The sequence below is a fragment of the Mustela erminea genome, chromosome 18 (assembly GCF_009829155.1).
Source record: "Mustela erminea isolate mMusErm1 chromosome 18, mMusErm1.Pri, whole genome shotgun sequence".
NCBI lineage: Eukaryota > Metazoa > Chordata > Mammalia > Carnivora > Mustelidae > Mustela > Mustela erminea.
In genome coordinates this window covers 15,150,184-15,174,671 of record NC_045631.1, presented here as the reverse complement: position 1 = coordinate 15,174,671, position 24,488 = coordinate 15,150,184, and the positions used below count along the sequence as shown (strand labels likewise).

General features: G+C 41.9%; 1 long non-coding RNA gene across 1 annotated transcript; it reads right to left on the bottom strand.

The window, feature by feature from the left end:
• Positions 1-517: 517 nt before the first annotated feature.
• LOC116578127 lies at positions 518-23,856 on the bottom strand. The gene is made up of 2 exons (XR_004280747.1): positions 23,818-23,856; positions 518-1,695 (listed from the first exon to the last, which is right to left on the bottom strand). It is a non-coding gene; the product is annotated as an uncharacterized LOC116578127 (long non-coding RNA).
• Positions 23,857-24,488: the final 632 nt, after the last annotated feature.

Sequence of the window (24,488 nt, the reverse complement as noted above, 5' to 3'; positions counted from 1 at the left end):
GCAAAAATGCTGGGTTAAGCAGATATTTAGGGTAAGGGTACATTTCCTGAAATTGTTATATCTGGAGTATTTTGCAGTTTTTTGTTAAGGTTGCAATAACACGGGTATAGTAACATGACTATGTTACAAAATGCCCACTTTTTATAAAAATGGCATGACTTATACTAAGTCCATCTCCTAGGTGTCTCAGTACTGCTGTGATCATTGGTTCATCCCCCAAAGCCAGGGGCTTCATTGACTGACCCAAATGGCTTCCTAGTTTCTGGTTACTTAGTCTTGGAGCTGGTTTTCTCTAATTGTGGCTACAAGAAACTAATTCAGACATGTCAAAAGAACCCCTTTTGGGTCATCCAAGACTCAGGTTATTCTTAAATGTTCCCATTTCAGTAAGCACTTGCACGCATAGGCTTATACGTACTATACATGTGGCCTCCCAGAGGTTCCTGGGGATGGTTGTTGGTTTCCCCTTCTTTTGAAGCACAATTCCCCATTTCTTTTACTTTCACTTTTACTTTTAGAATAAGGCTTGAACAAGATCTAAGGTTATTAGGTGTGGTGGGTCAAGAGAATGCTGCTTGTGATTGTCACTTCTAATTACTAGGTATGCTCTCTTAAGTGGGGTCTATGACCATTGGGGGCACTCAGAGCACTGGATGATCAACCCCTATGTGTGTGTTCCCTGAGGAGTTAATCATTAATTACCTTATGAGATGGGAAGTTCCTATGGGACTGGTATATCCTTTGACACTTCTGCTAGACTTTAAGTCACTGCAAAGCACCATATGGACAGAAGGAGCAAGAGCTCCTTCTCTTTGGAGTTGAGTGACTCAGTTGTTCCAGTTTCTAACCAGAAAATTTATTCAAGCCTTATATCAATAACATCAATTAGAATAATGCCCAATTAAAATAACCAACCCATTCACTCCCCTGCTCTAGGTTATTCCCACCTGGAGAACATTACCAGTAACCTTTAACAGCTCACAAAAAGTCACGACCATCAACTCAAATTGAGGAGGTCCAGTTATCAGGAGAACTCACCTGATACATCTGTGAAATGCTGAGAAATCAGAGGGTCATGAGGAGTCCATGCTGGTACCAAGTTCTAGGTGAGCTCTGAGCATTTTCAGGCAAGTTGCTCTGATAGCCTGACAACTGAGCCAATAATTTTCAATGCAAAATGAACAAATCTTTTACAATTTCTACAAAAAAAGACAAGAGTTTTATTCAAGCCCAAGTGAGCACAGCAGCCCAGGATATACAATCTTCATAAAGAAGGGAGTGCTCTGGAGAAGGACTGTTTAATACAGGATCATATATGCTTTTATTACATCAAGAGTTACAAGTCATCACAGGAAGGACATTTCAGAAAATTACAGACTTTATCTTGTGTTTTTAGTATGTGCAAGTTTGCAGGTTTGGGAGTATGGGAAGAGAACTCCAGGGGATTTTTACTCCTATCTTGAGTCTGAAATATTTCTTTTAGGTTATGTGCTAATGAAACAGATGTACAACATGTGCTCAGGACAGAAAGGACTTTTGTGCTTTGAAGTGTCATCTTGATAAAAGTGTATCTTCCCTGGGAGCCCAGGAGCAGGGTTCACAAATATTAGAACTTGAAAATGTCCTTTGTCACACTTCAAGGAGAGGATCATATGTGTGTTACTTGTGCACTGCTGTCGCCTCTGAGTCACTTTCCTTTCAGGGCAGTTGTCCCCGATGTGGGAAATAAAGGCAGAAGAGAAATTATTAAATTCCCTTACTACCTACAGTTCATTGACAAGTCCTTGAAACAGGCAGATTGACAGTCCTCTAGGGACTCAACTGCCTTGATGTTGACACTTTGCTAAGGGCAAAAGGCAATCTGTACCCTCCCCCCGCGCCCCACCACCACCACCAGGATCATGTAAGCCTACTTTAACATATAAAAATTGTTTTGGAAAGTTCCTTTATCTCTAAACCCCCCAAGATATGTTTTGGCATTCCCCCAAGCATATGGGCTAACCATTACACATCTTAAGGGTCTCATGACTAAGGTTTTATTAGATGGTAGTAAACAACATTTTCCCAACAATAGCTAGCCATCGCAAGGTTCTGGAAACTTTGCTTCCAGAATTTCTTAGAGACTTACACTATCCCTAACCCCCTCCCAAGTTGAAAATATATAATGGGCCACTCCTCATGACCCCAGTGCAACCTTTTCTGCCCACAGGTCCTGTCCCCATGCTTTTTAATAAAACCACCTTTTTGCACCAAAGACATCTCAAGAGTTCTTTCTTGGCCATCAGCTCTGACCCTCAATGTCTTTCCTACCTCAGTCCACACTGATTGTGCCTGTTGTGGGCTGTGCTTGCTCTCTGTAGAGTTAGTGGGACCCAGGCAGGCCCTGGGGAACTTTGGAGCAAGGCTGCGGTGTAAGCAAAGTTTGCATTGAGCCACTAGTCCTTCGCCAGATCCCCCAAAGTCTGACACAGGTTGGGTGATGTGTGTGTGGGGGGGTGGGCAGGGGGTTGAGGCTGGGCTTGGCTATGCACTTGGTGGCCCAGGAGGGTACATGAGAGCAGTTTTAACAAAATTTGCCCTAAGCACTGGGCTGAGGTGAGTGGGCTTGGAGTGGTCCAGTCCTCAGGAGAACCTGCAGGTCTGGCACACACCTGGCAGGTTAGGTAGCAAGTCTCAGTGCAGCCCCGCCTCCCGCAGAAGACCTTAGGTTTATGTTGGGGAGAGGGGCAGGTGGGAGATGGGGGAAGAGGGGGTGTGAGATTGGGGAGGGGGGTTGAGGAGTGCAGGAATGGTACCTGCCAGTAGCCTCATTTGTGGAGAAGTTCCCCAACATGCTCCAAAGTCAGTATGAACTGATCTGTCTCCTGTTTGCCCCAGCATGTGTAAACTGCTATTTTTTATGTTGTCTCTCCATGCATCTGCTGTCTTTATAAGGGTCGCCCTTCCCCCCCAACCCAGCTATCACTGGCTCTCACAGCTTGCTCAGTGCTGAGTCAGCTGACTTTTAAAGCTCCAGGCTCCAGGTCCTACTACTTATACAAACTCTCAGAATTCAGCTTCTCTGGTCTTTAAAAGCCAAATGTTATGGGGAATAGTCTTCCCGTGTGAACTCCCTGGTGTGAGGAACAATTTCTCTGCTCTCTCCATGCATGCAGCTCTTTCCCACCTGCCAACAGCTTCCCTCTATCTTTTTGACCTTCCTAGCCTTTCAGATTCAACTTCTCTATATTCATTTGTGGAGTTTGTCCTGCCAGTCTTCAGATCACTCTCTAGTTTATGGACTTGGGTGTGAATGATATCTAGTTGTAAACTTGGGAGAGTGTAAGCTCAGAGCACTACTCTGCCATCTTCGCAGCCTTGACTTTATTAGAGATTTTTTTTTGACAAAAATTAAGATCATGTGAAACAGAAAGTTGAATTTCCTTTCCAGGAGGCAGATGGAAGTCAGAGTGATTTAGGATGGCAAGAAGGCAAGTCCAAAAGATAAGGGGAGTGAATATTTCTGCCACACTGAGAACCACCACTGGCAAGAGATTCTGTATGAATATTCTGAGAATTAAGGACATATGAACTTAGAAGAAGTGATGAAAAGGAGTCATCTTTCTGTCTTTTAGAGTTCACCAGCTAACAGATCCCTAGCTCTTTCAGGCCACAGAAGTGTCATTTACAATATTTAATAATAAAAATCACCATATGTCCTGTGGTTTCCCATTCTTCTTATAAAATGAAACCTGTCAGCAGTGGGTCCACACTCTCATTTGTCAGCACTCATCTAGGGGTCAGTTTCCATGGCCCTCTTTGGAGAAAGCAAGTGAGTAGTTTACTAGTCTTTTGCCTGACATCATCATCTGCCTGGCTCTTGTAGGCCTGGCTCTTGTAGTTTGTTATCTCTGATCTAGACATTTGATGGTCTAGTTGGGGGACATGGCAATATTGAAGGTTTTATCTGTAATGTATGTTTGTTTCTTAGAATTTCTTGGTTCTATCTGAAACCTTAGAATACAGGTAACTTCTATCAACACTATCAACACATAACATGCTCTTGAGTAATACCAATGGGATGAATCTGTCTTGTTTCAAGGAAGATGGTCACAATAGTTGGCATTCTCTAGGGAGAGAAAAGAGGCATAGACCTATTACCCAATGAGATCTGATACTAAACTGAAGCTCGCATATTTTCATAAAAGCCTAATTCTACTAAATGATTGATTCAAAAAGCATTCATTGAGCACCTAAAATGTAACAGGAGTAATACTAAGTATTGAGATGCAGAGAAGAGTAAAACAAAACTCTGATTTCGAGATGAATCCTTGAGAGTAAAGGGACCCAAAAGGCCAAAGTTGCAGAAACACAAAGGGTTGTAGTTGCTGTGTGTTAGATGGCTTCCATACACAGTGAGGATAAAAAGAAAAGTCTTTTGTGACAGGACAGTGAGGGTTTTGAGAAAGAACATCCTGGAAGAGATGCAGCTTGGATCGTGTGTTTAAAGATGAGTGAGCATTTGCCAAACTGATTAGGATCTTTCCAGGCAGAGTGTGACCTCTACCAGGACCTTGTGAGAGGAATCAGGAATAGGAGGTTGTTGCAGTGGGATTTCAGAGGGAATAGGAAGTTAGGAAATGGGGATCACAGATGAAGCTGGGGAAGTTCAGCTATAATTGGAAGGAAGTACTAAGGTGGACAATGGGAAAACAGAAGACTAGAGGGGCTTTGGGTTTTGTTTTAGTTTTGTTTGAAGATGAGAAGAGTTGCATGTTTTAGAAGCTGGTATGCAAACACCAACAAAAAGGAAGAAGGTTAAGGTGCCCACAAAAAGGAGATAGTTGATGGAGTGAGATACAAAAGAATGTGAGAAAATGAAAAAGTTATAGCAGAAATGAGTGATTTTCTATATAATAACATATTTATTAAGAGAATGTTCTCATCTAATTACTCATTGAAAGAGACAGAATATTATAATTAAGTACATATTATTAAGTGATATAATTTTTTTTGTTAACAAATTATTTCATTAATAATTGATTAAATCACTGACAATGTCTACTCATGGTACTGCTTTAACACCTCCCCTCAAGGAACTGAAAATACACAGAAAATTATAATAAAAAATATTAATTTATGCGCAGCTTATTATGAAACCCAGAGATTTAACAATCACTTACCCACAGACCCTTCAAACACTGAAGACCAGACCTGATTATCTTACACTATTTATAAGGTTTAAATTAATAAATGTTTATAAAAGTTTTTTCATTTATTCCTGCATCCAACAAATTTTTACTGAAGTCCTACTAAACATCCTAGTAAATGTCTATGCTGGACAGTAGGGCACAGAGAGAAAGAAGAACCCAGTCTGTTGAGGCAAAGTGCCGGAATTATGTTAGTAACTCATATGCAATCATTTTTATGCATTTTCATTTGGGATTTCTGACATTATTGTCAGAGGCATTAATTTCTCCTTTGACACTACTAGCATGAGAACTGCAAGAATGCTGGGGGGTTAAGCATAGAAAAATACCTCTAAATATAGTAATAATAATTCATTACATGCAAGTAGTACTTCCCAATTAACAGAAACGAGATATTCCTGAATGGCCTATGGTATAGGCAACATTACTATTCTTCATTATATAGTTGAAAAACCTGAAGTACATAGGACATCATTGCTCATTCAAGATCACAGTGTTAGAACAAATCTTAGAACTTGAAATCTGGAAGATTCCAGATGAGTAGACTATTTTAAATAATTTTGAATGAAGTTGCATAGAGACATTACAACCATTTGCAACACATTCTACTAAGATATAATATCATGCTCTTCTTTAATAAAATAAGAAGCATCTATATCAAACTTAGAACCAGACAATATGCTTAATAGAAAAACCCTAGAAGTATGTCCTCTGAACTCAAGGCCAAAGCTTCTTCTTTATAGTGATAGAAATCTATATAACTAAATTGTGATTTCAATAGTTTGGAAAATTTTGCTAATTTAATAAGGCACCCCAAATTATCTTATTGATTTGAATTATTTTATCTGTTCTGATGGCTCCTTGTTTCCAAGCTTCAGATGCACATATTCTTCAGTCTAAGGGACTTTTCCACACGCAATGCAAACCAAACATATAAGTGGTTAAGCTTATCTTCTTGCCGGCCTTACTATTCTTTTGATATTACCTCATTTGTATACCATCATCTGGTCTCCTAAGACTTAGAACTAGTGGTTATCAATTCTTTCCTTGACCCTTTACTTTTCACATCCTTGACTGTCCCATTCAGCATGCATCTGTGAACCAGTAAAAATGAGCTGGAATGTATTCACTTATAATTGGAGTTCTGACACCCACTCTTTTTCATTCCCTTTTTTCTCTGAGATTACATTTCTACATATCTTTAAATATTCTCACTCTGAAATTGGCCTTTCTCCTGACTGGCACCTGAAACTGGTGCTTAGCCTTGGTCTCTAGTGTTAGAACCTCAATTTTCCTCCGTAACTTTCTATACCCTGACCCCTTTCTGTTCTAGTCAGGCCTTGAGATCCCCAGCTTTGGCCTCTTGCTTCATCTTGCTGTCCAGGCCTTTGTCCAGGAGGCCCACACAGAATTTTTCATTGCTCTGTAGGGTACATTTTATAGTCCTTACACTGGGCTGTGAGAACCACATTGTTCCACATAAGTCAGGGATCTCAAGTCACCACAAACTGACCAGAATCACTGAATGCTTCAGAACCAGTTCTGAAAAGACCCCAGGGAAAAGAAAGTTTGGACCAGGCCTAGATTTAGCATGTCCATTTATGAACCTGGCAAAAGACAGTATTGTGTGCAGAAGAAATACATCTGGCCACCATCTTCCCCCTGATCAGCACATAGGAACCTTCACTGCATGACCCAGTGTACTACCCATAGTCTCTGATATCCTCCAACTGGAAACTTATTAGCATACCATCTCTCAGAGCAGTCAAACCCTATTGTTCTGTATTACCATAGCCACCATTTATATTAATTCCATGCAGCTTTCATTTTTATCTACCTTCTTGGCATGTATTCATCCTGCTTAAAACTCATATCCAGGTAGATCACCTATAGGAAATGTCTAAATGGGAGGCAGGAGAATTTCTTACACTGTAAGAGTATCAATTAAGGCCTGTGATCCTGATATGATAACTTTAGTTATCACCCAAACAGGATGAGTGTAAAGAAAAACATACCTAGATACACCATGATCAAACTGCTGAACACCAAAGATAGTATTGAAAGCAGTCAGAGAAAACAGAAACATCACATTTGGAAGACCAAAGGTAAGAATGAGACCAGAGCTCTTAGAGGGTATGCAGGCTGGAAGCAAATAGAGCAGGAGCTATAAAGTATTGAAAGAAAAAAGCTGTCAACTCAGAGATGTTAACCAGCAGAAGTATCTTTCAAAAATGAAGGTGAAAAAATGATTTTCTCAGAGAAAAAATTAAGCAAAAAAGAATTTATCACCAGCAGATTATGCCATAAGGAATGTTAACGTTCTTTTTTTTTTTTTTTAAATTTTTTTATTTTATTATTATTTTTTTTATTTCCAGCATAACAGTATTCATTATTTTTGCACCACACCCCGTGCTCCATGCAATCCGTGCCCTCTATAATACCCACCACCTGGTACCCCAACCTCCCACCCCCCGTCCCTTCAAAACCCTCAGATTGTTTTTCAGAGTCCATAGTCTCTCATGGTTCACCTCCCCTTCCAATTTCCCCCAACTCCCTTCTCCACTCTAAGTCCCCATGTCCTCCATGCTATTTGTTATGCTCCACAAATAAGTGAAACCATATGATAATTGACTCTCTCTGCTTGACTTATTTCACTCAGCATAATCTCTTCCAGTCCCGTCCATGTTGCTACAAAAGTTGGGTATTCATCCTTTCTGATGGAGGCATAATACTCTATCCCCAGGGGTACAGGTCTGTGAATCACCAGGTTTACACACTTCACAGCACTCACCAAAGCACATACCCTCCCCAATGTCCATAATCCCACCCCCTTCTCCCAAACCCCCTCCCCCCAGCAACCCTCAGTTTGTTTTGTGAGATTAAAAGTCACTTATGGTTTGTCTCCCTCCCAATCCCATCTTGTTTCATTGATTCTTCTCCTACCCACTTAAGCCCCCATGTTGCATCACCACTTCCTCATATCAAGGAGATCATATGATAGTTGTCTTTCTCTGCTTGACTTATTTCGCTAAGCATGATACGCTCTAGTTCCATCCATGTTGTCGCAAATGGCAAGATTTCATTTCTTTTGATAGCTGCGTAGTATTCCATTGTGTATATATACCACATCTTCTTGATCCATTCATCTGTTGATGGACATCTAGGTTCTTTCCATAGTTTGGCTATTGTGGACATTGCTGCTATAAACATTCAGGTGCATGTGCCCCTTTGGATCACTACGTTTGTATCCTTAGGGTAAATACCCAATAGTGCAATTGCTGGGTCATAGGGCAGTTCTATTTTCAACATTTTGAGGAACCTCCATGCTGTTTTCCAGAGTGGCTGCACCAGCTTGCATTCCCACCAACAGTGTAGGAGGGTTCCCCTTTCTCCGCATCCTCGCCAGCATCTGTCATTTCCTGACTTGTTGATTTTAGCCATTCTGACTGGTGTGAGGTGATATCTCATTGTGGTTTTGATTTGTATTTCCCTGATGCCGAGTGACATGGAGCACTTTTTCATGTGTCTGTTGGCCATCTGGATGTCTTTGCAGAAATGTCTGTTCATGTCCTCTGTCCATTTCTTGATTGGATTATTTGTTCTTTGGGTGTTGAGTTTGCTAAGTTCTTTATAGATTCTGGACACTAGTCCTTTATCTGATATGTCATTTGCAAATATCTTCTCCCATTCTGTCAGTTGTCTTTTGATTTTGTTAACTGTTTCCTTTGCTGTGCAAAAGCTTTTGATCTTGATGAAATCCCAATAGTTCATTTTTGCCCTTGCTTCCCTTGCCTTTTGCGTTGTTCCTAGGAAGATGTTGCTGCGGCAGAGGTCAAAGAGGTTGCTGCCTGTGTTCTCCTCAAGGATTTTGATGGATTCCTTTCGCACATTGAGGTCCTTCATCCATTTTGAGTCTATTTTTGTGTGTGGTGTAAGGAAATGGTCCAATTTCATTTTTCTGCATGTGGCTGTCCAATTTTCCCAGCACCATTTATTGAAGAGGCTGTCTTTTTGCCATTGGACATTCTTTCCTGCTTTGTCGAAGATGAGTTGACCATAGAGTTGAGGGTCTATTTCTGGGCTCTCTATTCTGTTCCATTGATCTATGTGTCTGTTTTTGTGCCAGTACCATGCTGTCCTGATGACGACAGCTTTGTAATAGAGCTTGAAGTCCGGAATTGTGATGCCACCAACGTTGGCTTTCTTTTTCAATATCCCTTTGGCTATTCGAGGTCTTTTCTGGTTCCATATAAATTTTAGCATTATTTGTTCCATTTCTTTGAAAAAGATGGATGGTACTTTGATAGGAATTGCATTAAATGTGTAGATTGCTTTAGGTAGCATAGACATTTTCACAATATTTATTCTTCCAATCCAGGAGCATGGAACATTTTTCCATTTCTTTGTGTCTTCCTCAATTTCTTTCATGAGTACTTTATAGTTTTCTGAGTATAGATTCTGTGTCTCTTTGGTTAGGTTTATTCCTAGGTATCTTATGGTTTTGGGTGCAATTGTAAATGGGATTGACTCCTTAATTTCTCTTTCTTCTGTCTTGCTGTTGGTGTAGAGAAATGCAACTGATTTCTGTGCATTGATTTTATATCCTGACACTTTACTGAATTCCTGTATAAGTTCTAGCAGTTTTGGAGTGGAGTCTTTTGGGTTTTCCACATATAGTATCATATCATCTGCGAAGAGTGATAATTTGACTTCTTCTTTGCCGATTTGGATGCCTTTAATTTCCTTTTGTTGTCTGATTGCTGAGGCTAGGACCTCTAGTACTATGTTGAATAGCAGTGGTGATAATGGACATCCCTGCCGTGTTCCTGACCTTAGCGGAAAAGCTTTCAGTTTTTCTCCATTGAGAATGATATTTGCGGTGGGTTTTTCATAGATGGCTTTGATGATATTGAGGTATGTGCCCTCTATCCCTACACTTTGAAGCGTTTTGATCAGGAAGGGATGCTGTACTTTGTCAAATGCTTTTTCAGCATCTATTGAGAGTATCATATGGTTCTTGTTCTTTCTTTTATTGATGTGTTGTATCACATTGACTGATTTGCGGATGTTGAACCAACCTTGCAGCCCTGGAATAAATCCCACTTGGTCGTGGTGAATAATCTTTTTAATGTACTGTTGAATCCTATTGGCTAGTATTTTGTTGAGTATTTTCGCATCTGTGTTCATCAAGGATATCGGTCTATAGCTCTCTTTTTTGGTGGGATCCTTGTCTGGTTTTAGGATCAAGGTGATGCTGGCCTCATAAAATGAGTTTGGAAGTTTTCCTTCCATTTCTATTTTTTGGAACAGTTTCAGGAGAATAGGAATTAGTTCTTCTTTAAACGTTTGGTAGAATTCCCCCGGGAAGCCGTCTGGCCCTGGGCTTTTGTTTGTTTGGAGATTTTTAATGACTGTTTCAATCTCCTTACTGGTTATGGGTCTGTTCAGGCTTTCTATTTCTTCCTGGTTCAGTTGTGGTAGTTTATATGTTTCTAGGAATGCATCCATTTCTTCCAGATTGTCAAATTTATTGGCGTAGAGTTGCTCATAGTATGTTCTTATAATAGTTTGTATTTCTTTGGTGTTAGTTGTGATCTCTCCTCTTTCATTCATGATTTTATTTATTTGGGTCCTTTCTCTTTTCTTTTTGATAAGTCGGGCCAGGGGTTTATCAATTTTATTAATTCTTTCAAAGAACCAGCTCCTAGTTTCGTTGATTTGTTCTATTGTTTTTTTGGTTTCTATTTCATTGATTTCTGCTCTGATCTTTATGATTTCTCTTCTCCTGCTGGGCTTAGGGTTTCTTTCTTGTTCTTTCTCCAGCTCCTTTAGGTGTAGGGTTAGGTTGTGTACCTGAGACCTTTCTTGTTTCTTGAGAAAGGCTTGTACCGCTATATATTTTCCTCTCAGGACTGCCTTTGTTGTGTCCCACAGATTTTGAACCGTTGTATTTTCATTATCATTTGTTTCCATGATTTTTTTCAATTCTTCTTTAATTTCCCGGTTGACCCATTCATTCTTTAGAAGGATGCTGTTTAGTCTCCATGTATTTGGGTTCTTTCCAAACTTCCTTTTGTGGTTGAGTTCTAGCTTTAGAGCATTGTGGTCTGAAAATATGCAGGGAATGATCCCAATCTTTTGATACCGGTTGAGTCCTGATTTAGGACCGAGGATGTGATCTATTCTGGAGAATGTTCCATGTGCACTAGAGAAGAATGTGTATTCTGTTGCTTTGGGATGAAATATTCTGAATATATCTGTGATGTCCATCTGGTCCAGTGTGTCGTTTAAGGCCTTTATTTCCTTGCTGATCTTTTGCTTGGATGATCTGTCCATTTCAGTGAGGGGAGTGTTAAAGTCCCCCACTATTATTGTATTATTGTTGATGTGTTTCTTTGATTTTGTTATTAATTGGTTTATATAGTTGGCTGCTCCCACGTTGGGGGCATAGATATTTAAAATTGTTAAATCTTCTTGTTGGACAGACCCTTTGAGTATGATATAGTGTCCTTCCTCATCTCTTATTATAGTCTTTGGCTTAAAATCTAATTGATCTGATATAAGGATTGCCACTCCTGCTTTCTTCTGATGTCCATTAGCATGGTAAATTCTTTTCCACCCCCTCACTTTAAATCTGGAGGTGTCTTCGGGCTTAAAATGAGTTTCTTGGAGGCAACATATAGATGGGTTTTGTTTTTTTATCCATTCTGATACCCTGTGTCTTTTGACAGGGGCATTTAGCCCATTAACATTCAGGGTAACTATTGAGAGATATGAATTTAGTGCCATTGTATTGCCTGTAAGTTGACTGTTACTGTATATGGTCTCTGTTCCTTTCTGATCTACCACTTGTAGGCTCTCTCTTTGCTTAGAGGACCCCTTTCAATATTTCCTGTAGAGCTGGTTTGGTATTTGCAAATTCTTTCAGTTTTTGTTTGTCCTGGAAGCTTTTAATCTCTCCTTCTATTTTCAATGATAGCCTAGCTGGATATAGTATTCTTGGCTGCATGTTTTTCTCGTTTAGTGCTCTGAAAATATCATGCCAGCTCTTTCTGGCCTGCCAGGTCTCTGTGGATAAGTCAGCTGCCAATCTAATATTTTTACCATTGTATGTTACAGACTTCTTTTCCCGGGCTGCTTTCAGGATTTTCTCTTTGTCACTGAGACTTGTAAATTTTACTATTAGGTGACGGGGTGTGGGCCTATTCCTATTGATTTTGAGGGGCGTTCTCTGAACCTCCTGAATTTTGATGCTCGTTCCCTTTGCCATATTGGGGAAATTCTCCCCAATAATTCTCTCCAGTATACCTTCTGCTCCCCTCTCTCTTTCTTCTTCTTCTGGAATCCCAATTATTCTAATGTTGTTTTGTCTTATGGTGTCACTTATCTCTCGAATTCTCCCCTCGTGGTCCAGTAGCTGTTTGTCCCTCTTTTGCTCAGCTTCTTTATTCTCTGTCATTTGGTCTTCTATATCACTAATTCTTTCTTCTGCCTCATTGATCCTAGCAGTGAGAGCCTCCATTTTTGATTGCACTTCATTAATAGCTTTTTTTATTTCAACTTGGTTAGATTTTAGTTCTTTTATTTCTCCAGAAAGGGCTTTTATATCTCCCGAGAGGGTTTCTCTAATATCTTCCATGCCTTTTTCGAGCCCGGCTAGAACCTTGAGAATTGTCATTCTGAACTCTAGATCTGACATATTACCAATGTCTGTATTGATTAGGTCCCTAGCCTTCGGTACTGCCTCTTGTTCTTTTTTTTGTGTTGAATTTTTCCGTCTTGTCATTTTGTCCAGATAAGAGTATATGAAGGGGCAAGTAAAATACTAAAAGGGTGGCAACAACCCCAGGAAAAAATGCTTTAACCAAATTAGAAGAGATCCAAAATCGTGAGGGGGGAGAAAGGGGATAAAAAGAGGTTCAAAAAGGAAGAAAGAAAAAAAAAGAAAAAAGAAAAAAAAAAGAAAAAAGAAAAAAGAAAAGAAAAGAATTAAAAAAAAAAAGGAAAACACCTAAGAAAAATGTAAAAAAGAAAAAATATATATATTAGATAAACTAGTAAAAAATCGTTAAAAAAGAAAAAGGTAACAGTTAAAAAAAAAAAAAAATTTACCCGAAGGCGAGGAAAAAAAAAAAAAAAATGAAAAAGAAAAAAATTAAATTAACTGCAAGACTAAAAAAAAATCACAGGGAAAAAGCCATGAGTTCCGTTCTTGGCTTTCTCCTCCTCTGGAATTCTGCTGCTCTCCTTGGTATTGAAACCGCACTCCTTGGTAGGTGAACTTGGTCTCGGCTGGATTTCTTGTTGATCTTCTGGGGGAGGGGCCTGTTGTAGTGATTCTCAAGTGTCTTTGCCCCAGGCGGAATTACACCGCCCTTACCCGGGGCCGGGGTGAGTAATCCGCTCGGGTTTGCTTTCAGGAGCTTTTGTTCCCTGAACGCTTTCCGTAGAGTTCTGGAGGACGGGAATACAAATGGCGGCCTCCTGTCTCCGGCCCGGAGGAGCCGAGAGCCCAGGGCCGCACTCCTCAGTGCGCCCTCAGAGAACAGCGCCCAGTTACTCCCGTCTGCCTGACCTCCGGCCGCGCTCCGAGCTCTCCGAGCCTGCGACCAGTTCAAGGTAACACCGAGCTGTGAGCTTACTGTCGGCTCTGTCTCTGTAGCCGGCTTTCCCGTTCCAATACCTGCAAGGTCTGCGACACTCAGACACCCCTGATCCTTCTGTGACCCTGCGGGACCTGAGGCCACGCTGAACCCGCGTGGGCTTCGCCCCGGTTTAGCCTCTGGAGCGATGTCCCTCAGCGGAACAGACTTTTAAAAGTCCTGATTTTGTGCACCGTTGCTCCGCCGCTTGCCGGGAGCCGGCCCCTCCCCCCGGGGTCTATCTTCCCGTCGCTTTGGATTCACTTCTCCGCCGGTCCTACCTTTCAGAAAGTGGTTGTTTTTCTGTTTCCAGAATTGCTGTTCTTCTTCTCTTCGATCTGCCGATGGATTTTCAGGTGTTTGCAATCTTTAGATAAGCTATCTAGCTGATCTCCGGCTAGCTGAAGCAGTCTCAGCCTGCTACTTCTCCGCCATCTTGACTCCTCCCCAGGAATGTTAACGTTCTTGAGGCAGGAGTATAATACCAGATTCAGGTATTCAGGAATGTAATATACACCCAGACTGAAAGTGAAGGGATGGAGAAGCATCTTTCATGCCAGTGGGCCTCAAAAGAAGGCTGGGGTAGCGATTCTCATATCAGATAAATTAGATTTTAAACTAAAGACTGTAGTCAGAGATACAGAAGGACACTACATCATTCTTAAAGGGACTATCCACCAAGATGATCTAACAATTGTAAATATCTATGCCCCCAAATGGGAGCAGCCAATTACATAAGAAAATTTTTAATCAAGATAAAGAATCATATTGATATGAATACATTAATAGTAGGAGATCTTAACATGCCTCTCTCAGAAATAGACAGATCATCGAAGCAGAAAATCAATAAAGAAACAAGAGCATTGAATGACAAACTGGACCAGATGGACCTCATAGATATATACAGAACATTCCACCCTAAAACAACAGAATACTCATTCTTCTCAAGTGCACATGGAACCTTCTCCAGAATAGACCACATACTGGGTCACAAATCAGGACTCAACCGATATCAAAAGACTGAGATTATTCCCTGCATATTCTCAGATCACAATGCTTGGAAACTGGAGCTCAATCACAAGGAAAAGTTCTGAAGGAACTCAAACACCTGGAAGCTAAAGACCACCTTGCTTAAGAATGCTTGGCTCAACCAGGAGGTCAAAGAAGAACTGAAAGAATTCATGGAAACCAATGAGAATGAAGACACTTCAGTCCAAAACCTATGGGATACAACAAAGGCGGTCCTCAGGGGGAAATACATAGCCATCCAAGCCTCCCTCAAAAAAATTGAAAAATCCAGAACTCAACCCCTGTCTCTACACCTTAAAGAACTGGAGAATCAACAACAAATCAAACCAACTCCACACATAAGAAGGGAAATAATCAAGATTAGAGCAGAGATCAATGAGGTAGAAACCAGAGACAGTAGAACGTATCAATGAAACTAGAAGGTGGTTTTTGAAAGAATCAATAAGATCAATAAACCATTGGCCACACTAATCGAAAAGAAAAGAGAGAAAGCCCAAATTCATCAAATTATGAATGAAAAGAGAGAGAGATCACAACTAAGACCAAGGAAGTAGAAACAATCATTAGAAGTTATTATCAACAGTTATATGCCAATAAACTAAGCAACCTAGATGAAATGGATGCATTTTTGGAAAACTATAAACTCCCAAAATTGAACCAGGAAGAAATTGACAACTTGAATAGACCGATATCTAGTAACGAGATTGAAGTGGTGATCAAAAACCTCCCAAAAAACAAGAGCCCAGGACCTGACGTGTCGGGGACTGCCTCCGGCCGGGGAAGTCCCCGCCATTACAAGAAGGTGCTTGGCTCACTGCTAGCAAAGTACGCTGCAAGTATACAATGAACTTTCTGGTGAAGCCCGCCTAAAGGAGGACATAGTTATTGGCTGTATCAAATTTAATCAGCATAGTAACAGGACTCTCATTGGCTCTCCCCATTGCTTGACCCCTTATTGGTCACCCTGCTGTATATAAGCTAAGGTAGTTGAATAAATAAACGGAAATGAAGCATTAACACCATACCAGGCTCATTGTCGTCCTTGCGGGCCGAGGACGACAAATGGTGCTGAGACCCGGGAAATATTAAGAAAAATAGAAAAACCTTGCAAGGGAGAAGTCTGCAGGTAAGCGGGGAAGGGACCACGATCAAAGTGGTGGGAATCTTGTACAAGACCGCAATAAGAAGCGGGGCGGCCTTAGAGCCAGGATTTAACAAGTCCGCAATAAGAAGTGGGGCGGCCTTAGAGCCGGGATTTAATAAGTCCGCAATAAGAAGCGGGGCGGCCTTAGAGCCGGGATTAAGCAGCGAGTATACACGGAACAGACATTAGGTTGGGATTCTAATTATGGGATCTGGACTGTCAATGTCGAGGTTAGAGGGTTCCCTAAAGGACCTTCTAAAGGCCAATGGCACGCCATTAAAAACGAAAACTGCTAGGACATTCTTGAATACAGTTGAGACAGTGACGCCTTGGTTTCTGGACGAGGGCTTGCTAAATATCCCCCAATGGGACCAGTTAGGTGAGGATTTTAAGAAGAGGGATAAAAACAAACCATTGCCACCGGGAACTTTAGTTATATGGACTCTAGTCAGAGGGTGCCTGGGAGGATATAAGCCGAAATGTGATTCAGTTATTCAGGAGGGCGCTGAGGCACTCGAGGAAGTTAAAGAAGAACGCTCATCTCGTGCTTTGGAAAAGAGTAGTTCTAGCGAAGGGGAAGAAGAAATGTCGGGGGAGGAGCTAGAGTGAAAGTTCAAATTAAAACCAGACCCTCCCTGTTCAGCAGTGACCCCTAGTGCTCCGCCTACTTACAATCCCCTGGCGGGGGAGATAACATGTAAATGTCATCCCTCTGCTAATGAGGATTGGAAGACAGCATGGAGGGGGGCCAATAGCAGCTCGATTTTCCCAGTTCTAGAGGACCAAAATCATCAACGGTATCACCAGCCCTTGGAATTTAAATTAGTTAAACAATTAAAGGAAGCGGTCATGCAGTATGGCCCTCAGGCAGCATTTACTATTTCTCTAGTGGAGTCCATAGCAGGCATGAATTTAATCCCCGAAGACTGGGGGAATTTAGCAAGGGCAGCCCTCTCTGGAGGGCAATATTTGGTCTGGAAGACAGCATGGCAAGAGCATTCCCAGGATGTTGCACGGCGTAATGCCGCAGCAGGCAATCCACAATGGAATCTGGATATGCTTATGGGCATGGGGCCATACACTGGTAAACATGACCAACTGCAATACAACCCTGCCGTATACATGCAGATTGCGGCTGCCGCTACCAAAGCATGGAAAACCCTCCAGGGCAGTGGGGACTTGCAGGGTCAACTATCTAAGGTGATACAAGGACCAAATGAAGCATATGCTGATTTTGTTGCAAGATTGATGCAAACAGCTGGGAGAGTATTGGGGGATGTTGACACAGCCATGCCTCTAATTAAACAACTGGCCTATGAGCAAGCCAATAAATGGTGTAAAGAGGCCCTTAGGCCATGGAAGGCTAAAGATTTAAGCACCTACATTAAGGTATGCAGGGATATTAACGACAGTGTTATTCAAGGACAAGTACTTGCTTCAGCCATTACTCAAGGCCTTCAGGGCATTCAGCTATCCCAACGTAAGGGCGCTAAAGGAAATTCTGGGGAATGCTACAAATGTGGAGCTCAGGGGCACTTTAAGCGAGAATGTCCTGACAGCAAGGGTCCCCCAACAGTAAAGCAACCTGGCATATGTCCTAGGTGTGGCAAGGGTACACACTGGGCGAATGAATGTCGCTCAGTAAAAGATATTCAAGGTAATCCACTACCCCCAAGGAATTCAAAAAACGGGAAATGGGGCCCATCACCCCAGGGCCCTCAAATGTATGGGGTGCTTCAACAGGTAGCCCGCACGCATTACCCGCCGACGAGCCAAGGCGGGCTACAAAAGGAAGCGCCGGATTGGACATCCGCGCCACCACCAGACTTGTACTAACCCCCGAGATGGGAACCCAGGTGGTGGAATCGGATTTTAAGGGCCCACTGCCTGTGAATATTGTAGGCCTATTATTAGGGCGTAGCTCCACAGCCCTTGCTGGATTAATAGTACAACCCAGAGTAATTGATGCTGATTATACAGGAATAGTCAAAATATTAGTGTCTTCCCCTCGTTGCATTACAGTTATCAGTCCAGGTGATAAAATAGCACAAATTATAGTGTTACCAAGCTGTCATAAACTATTCCCCAACACAGAAAAATCCCGTGGACAGAGGGGTTTTGGCTCCACTGGCCCGCCCCTCGCATGTCTACAATCCTCAAGGACAGGCCATCGTGGAACGTGCCCACTTAACCATCAAACAAACTCTTTTAAAACAAAAAGGGGGAATAAGGGACACGTTCCGGTCCCCTAAAGACAAACTAAATACAATTCTATTTATTTTAAATTTTTTGACGCTTGATAAAAACGGTCAAGCAGCAGCTGAAAGACATTCAGCCCGTATGGATTCTTCTCCCAAGCCCTTAGTTCTTTGGAAGGATATCCTTACAGGACAATGGAAAGGCCCGGATCCTGTATTAATCTGGAGCAGAGGCTCCGTTTGTGTTTTCCCACAGGACAAAGAAGTGCCGATTTGGATTCCAGAGAGATTGGTCCGGAAGGCCCCTGAGAACGAGGATGAGGACAGAGGAAGCCGTGATCCTCCTACTGTCGTGGGGGACTCTGATATTCCTAATTCCCCCGACGGTGACACGTGAATTATGGGCTATTCTGAAGGCTTGGCCCTATCCTTTACCTTTAACTAATTCTTCCTTTATCTTCCCCCCATTCTTCACTAGCTGATATACTGAGTGTTGGTTCTATTGTTCCTTTTTCTGCGCTTTGTGTTACCCCTGTAAAATTCTCTCAATTTAATAAGGCCAGCAATTCCTCCCAACAGCTCTCTTAGTATTTGCAGGGTACTTGATCTGACGATTTTCAAAATTTCACATGAATCCTTCTGGCTGAGATAACTTGAGTAAATAGTATGCGTGTGCAACCAGCTTCCCTTCCAGAGCTATTTCCAACATTCAGCAATATGTTCCAGTTCACCAAAAATGGGCTGGTACAATTGGTCATCTTGTCCTCCTCCTTATTGGCATTCTGCTTCTATTCGGAAATGTTCACCAGTGGAGAATACAGCAGCGAGAGCAGAGCCGAGCTATAGCACAAGCCCCTATGTCAATAGAGGCTGGGACATCTCCTCAGATATGGCTAAGCATGCTAGATCGGTAGTCAAAGACGGGTAAGATCAGTAGAGAAACATACCAACCTAAGACAGGACAGAGATCATCGATATCTTGTGTCTGATGACGGGTAAGGATGTTTTCTGCTACTGACAACCTAAGACAGGCACGATCTCTGCCATAAAACAAAAAAGGGGGAGATGTCGGGGACTGCCTCCGGCCGGGGAAGTCCCCGCCATTACAAGAAGGTGCTTGGCTCACTGCTAGCAAAGTACGCTGCAAGTATACAATGAACTTTCTGGTGAAGCCCGCCTAAAGGAGGACATAGTTATTGGCTGTATCAAATTTAATCAGCATAGTAACAGGACTCTCATTGGCTCTCCCCATTGCTTGACCCCTTATTGGTCACCCTGCTGTATATAAGCTAAGGTAGTTGAATAAATAAACGGAAATGAAGCATTAACACCATACCAGGCTCATTGTCGTCCTTGCGGGCCGAGGATGACACTGACGGACACCCTGGGGAATTCTACCAAACTTTCAAAGAAGAAATAACACCTATTCTCCTGAAGCTGTTTCAAAAAATTGAAGCAGAAGGAAAACTTCCAGACTTTCCCTATGAAGCCAGCATTACCCTGATCCCCAAACCAGGCAAAGACCCTACCAAAAAGGAGAATTTCAGACCAATATCACTGATGAATATGGATGCTAAGATTCTCAACAAGATCCTAGCAAACAGGATCCAATAGCACATTAAAAAGATTATCCACCATGACCAGGTGGGATTCATCCCTGGGCTACAAGGATGGTTCAACATTCGCAAATCGATCAATGTGATACAACAAATCAATATGAGAAGAGAGAAGAACCACATGGTCCTTTCAATAGATGCAGAAAAAGCATTTGACAAAATCCAGCACCCGTTCCTGATTAAACCCTTCAAAGTATAGGGAAAAAGAGAATAGTCCTGAACTTCATCAAATCTGTCTGTGAAAGACCCACAGCAAATATCATCCTCAATGGGAAAAAGCTTGCAGCCTTCCCGTTGAGATCAGGAACATGACAAGGATGCCCACTTTCACCACTCTTGTTCAACATAGTATTAGAAGTCATAGCAACAGCTATCAGACAACAAAGAGAAATAAATTGGCAATGAAGAAGTCAAAGAAAAATTGGCAATGAAGAAGTCAAACTCTCTCTATTCACAGATGACATGATTCTTTATATGGAAAACCCAAAAGACTCCACCCCTAAACTAGTAGAACTCATACAGCAATTCAGCAACGTGGCAGGATACAAAGTCAATGTACAGAAATCAGTGGCTTTCTTATACACTAACAATGAAAATACAGAAAGGGAAATTAGAGAATCGATTCCATTTTCTATAGCACCAAGAACCATAAGATACCTGGGAATAAACCTAACCAAAGAGGTAAAGGATCTGTACTCGAGGAACTACAGAACACTCATGAACGAAATTGAAGAAGACACAAAAAGACGGAAGACCATTCTATGCTCTTGGATCAGAAGAATAAACATTGTTAAAATGTCTATACTGCCTAGAGCAATCTATACTTTTAATGCCATTCCAATCAAAATTCCACCGGTATTTTTCAAAGAGCTGGAGCAAATAATCCTAAAATTTGTATGGAATCAGAAGAGACCCCAAGTCGCTAAGGAAATGTTGAAAAACCAAAATAAAACTGGGGGCAGCACGTTACCTGATTTCAAGCTTTATTACAAAGCTGTGATCACCAAGATAGCATGGTACTCGCATAAAAGCAGACACATAGACCAGTGGAACAGATATGGACCCTCAACTCTATGGGCAGGAAAAAATATACAGTGGAAAAAAGACAGTCTCTTCAATAAATGGTGCTGGGAAAACTGGACAGCTATATGTAGAAGAATGAAACTGGACCATTCTCTTACACCGTACACAAAGATAAACTCAAAGTGGATAAAAGACCTCAACATGAGACAGGAATCCATCAGAATCCTAGAGGAGAACATAGGCAGTAATCTCTTCAATATCAGCCACAGCAACTTCTTTCACGATATGTCTCCAAAGGCAAAGGAAACAAAAACGAAAATAAACTTTTGGGACTTCATTAAAATCAAAAGCTTCTGCACAGCAAAGGAAACAGTCAAAAAAACAAAGAGGCAACCCACGGAATGGGAGAAGATATTTGCAAATGACAGTACAGACAAAAGGTTGATATCCAGGATCTATAACGAACTCCTCAAACTCAACACACACAAAACAGACAAGCATATAAAAAAATGGGCAGAAGATATGGACAGACACTTCTCCAATGAAGACTTACAAATGGCTATCAGACACATGAAAAAATGTTCATCACTAGCCCTCAGGGAGATTCAAATTAAAACTACATTGAGATATCACCTTACACCAGTTAGAATGGCCAAATTTAGCAAGACAGGAAACAACGCGTGTTGGAGGGGATGTGGAGAAAGGGGAACCCTCTTCCACTGTTGGTGGGAATGCAAGTTGGTGTAGCCTCTTTGGAGAACAGTGTGGAGATTCCTAAAGAAAGTAAAAATAGAAATTCCCTATGACCCTGCCATTGCACTACTGGGTATTTACCCCAAAGATACAGATGTAGTGAAAAGAAGGGCCATCTGTACCCCAATGTTTATAGCAGCAATGGCCATGGTCGCCAAACTGTAGAGAGAACCAAGATGGTCTTCAATGGATGAATGGATAAGGAAGATATGGTCCATATACACAATGGAGTATTATGCCTCCATCAGAAAGGATGAATACCCAACTTTTGTAGCAACATGGAATTATGCTGAGTGAAATCAGTCAAGCAGAGAGAGTCAATTATCATATGGTTTCACTTATTTGTGGAGTATAACAAATAGCATGGAGAACATGGGGAGTTAGAGAGGAGAAGGGAGTTGGGGTAAATTGGAAGGGGAGGTGAACCATAAGAGACTATGGACTCTAAAAAACAATCTGAGGGGTTTGAAGTGGCGGGGGGTTGGGGTACCAGGTGGTGGCTATTATAGAGGGCACGGATTGCATGGAGCACTGGGTGTGGTGCAAAAATAATGAATACTGTTATGCCAAAAATAAATAAAAAATAAATTTTAAAAAAATTCATTGAAATTCACAACTGAAATTATACATTAGTTAACCCAACTTTTTTAAAGTTTTACCTTAAAAAACCCAATGTGATATATAATTGAGAGAAAAAGCACCAGAATCAGCTCAGCTGGGGCCCTTCCTGAGCTTCACCACAGCCCACTCTCTGGCCTTACCAACTCATCTAACTCCTCTGGATCCATTTCCATCTGTAACACCTTTCTTGGAGATGTTAGTAGCCTGGAATGATGTAATAAATCTAGTATTTCTTTAATAGAATCCAAAATACTAGGCAGATGAGAGAAACCCTTAAACCCTTAAACTGAGGTTGCTTGTCTGCCTCTGGCTTCTTGTGAAATCCCCGAAAGAGTTAATTTTTAGGGATCTTTGGAGCTTGTTAGCAGCCAAATAGAGCACCAGGATAGATTCTCTGGGCTCCTGCCTCACATCTTTTATAAGCCTTTGGAGACAGGCCACCTAGGGTCAGCTTAGCACTCACCCCATCTCTACAAGTCCCCAGCCAGGAGTAGCACCCAGAGTACTCACAGAAAGGTAAGCCCCATCATGATATTTTCCACTGCTCCAGAGCTCCTAGTTTCCTTCCATCTTGAGTAAGGGGGGGATGGACATCATTTATGATCCTCATATGGCTTTTTCCTTGTTGATAGAACAAAGAACCAAGGGATGCTTGGATTCAGGAAAGGTAGGGAAATATCATGGTGAGGTTTTCCACTCTGAGTGACTGAAAGATTGAAGGTCAGGGCTTGCAAATAGAGGGACATCAGAGGGAACTGACTGGGGTAAAGAATAGGGGAAAAAAGAGTCTGGGAGAGCCAAGAAGGCTATTTAGGTTGGTCAGGGCAGAGTAACCTGTATTTATGAATCTCACACCTTTAAGTAAACCTGGAGATAATGTAGTATCCCCTTTCATACTACAGAAGGGAAAAGGGATGGATGGATGGATGGATGGATGGATGGACAGACAGACAGATAGATGGTTAATGGCAAGGGACTTGGGAAACAACAAAGGCTGGCAGAAAAAGAACAAGTTCTTCATTCAGAACAAACTCTTGCATATGTGATCTTTGATGAGTTAAATTTTTTGAGCCTCACCTTTCTCATTTGTAAAATGATTACCTTTCTTCAAGACTATCTGTAAAGTTTAGAGGGAGGAGTCAAGATGGCGGAGAAGTAGCAGGCTGAGACTGCTTCAGCTAGCCGGAGATCAGCTAGATAGCTTATCTAAAGATTGCAAACACCTGAAAATCCATCGGCAGATCGAAGAGAAGAAGAACAGCAATTCTGGAAACAGAAAAACAACCACTTTCTGAAAGGTAGGACCGGCGGAGAAGTGAATCCAAAGCGACGGGAAGATAGACCCCGGGGGGAGGGGCCGGCTCCCGGCAAGCGGCGGAGCAACCGCGCACAAAATCAGGACTTTTAAAAGTCTGTTCCGCTGAGGGACATCGCTCCAGAGGCTAAACCGGGGCGAAGCCCACGCGGGTTCAGCGTGGCCTCAGGTCCCACAGGGTCACAGAAGGATCAGGGGTGTCTGAGTGTCGCAGACCTTGCGGGTATTGGAACGGGAAAGCCGGCTACAGAGACAGAGCCGACAGTAAGCTCACAGCTCGGTGTTACCTTGAACTGGTCGCAGGCTCGGAGAGTGCGGAGCGCGGCCGGAGGTCAGGCAGACGGGAGTAACTGGGCCCTGTTCTCTGAGGGCGCACTGAGGAGTGCGGCCCTGGGCTCTCGGCTCCTCCGGGCCGGAGACCAGGAGGCCGCCATTTGTATTCCCGTCCTCCGGAACTCTACGGAAAGCGTTCAGGGAACAAAAGCTCCTGAAAGCAAACCCGAGCGGATTACTCACCCCGGCCCCGGGTAAGGGCGGTGTAATTCCGCCTGGGGCAAAGACACTTGAGAATCACTACAACAGGCCCCTCCCCCAGAAGATCAACAAGAAATCCAGCCGAGACCAAGTTCACCTACCAAGGAGAGCAGTTTCAATACCAAGGAGAGCAGCAGAATTCCAGAGGAGGAGAAAGCCAAGCACGGAACTCATGGCTTTTTCCCTGTGATTTTTTTTTAGTCTTGCAGTTAATTTAATTTTTTTCTTTTTCATTTTTTGTTTTTTTTTTTTCTCACCTTCGGGAAAAATTTTTTTTTTTTTTTAACTGTAACCTTTTTCTTTTTTAACGATTTTTTACTAGTTTATCTAATATATATATTTTTTCTTTTTTACATTTTTCTTAGGTGTTTTCCTTTTTTTTTTTTTTTAATTCTTTTCTTTCCTTTTTTTTTTTCCTTTTTCT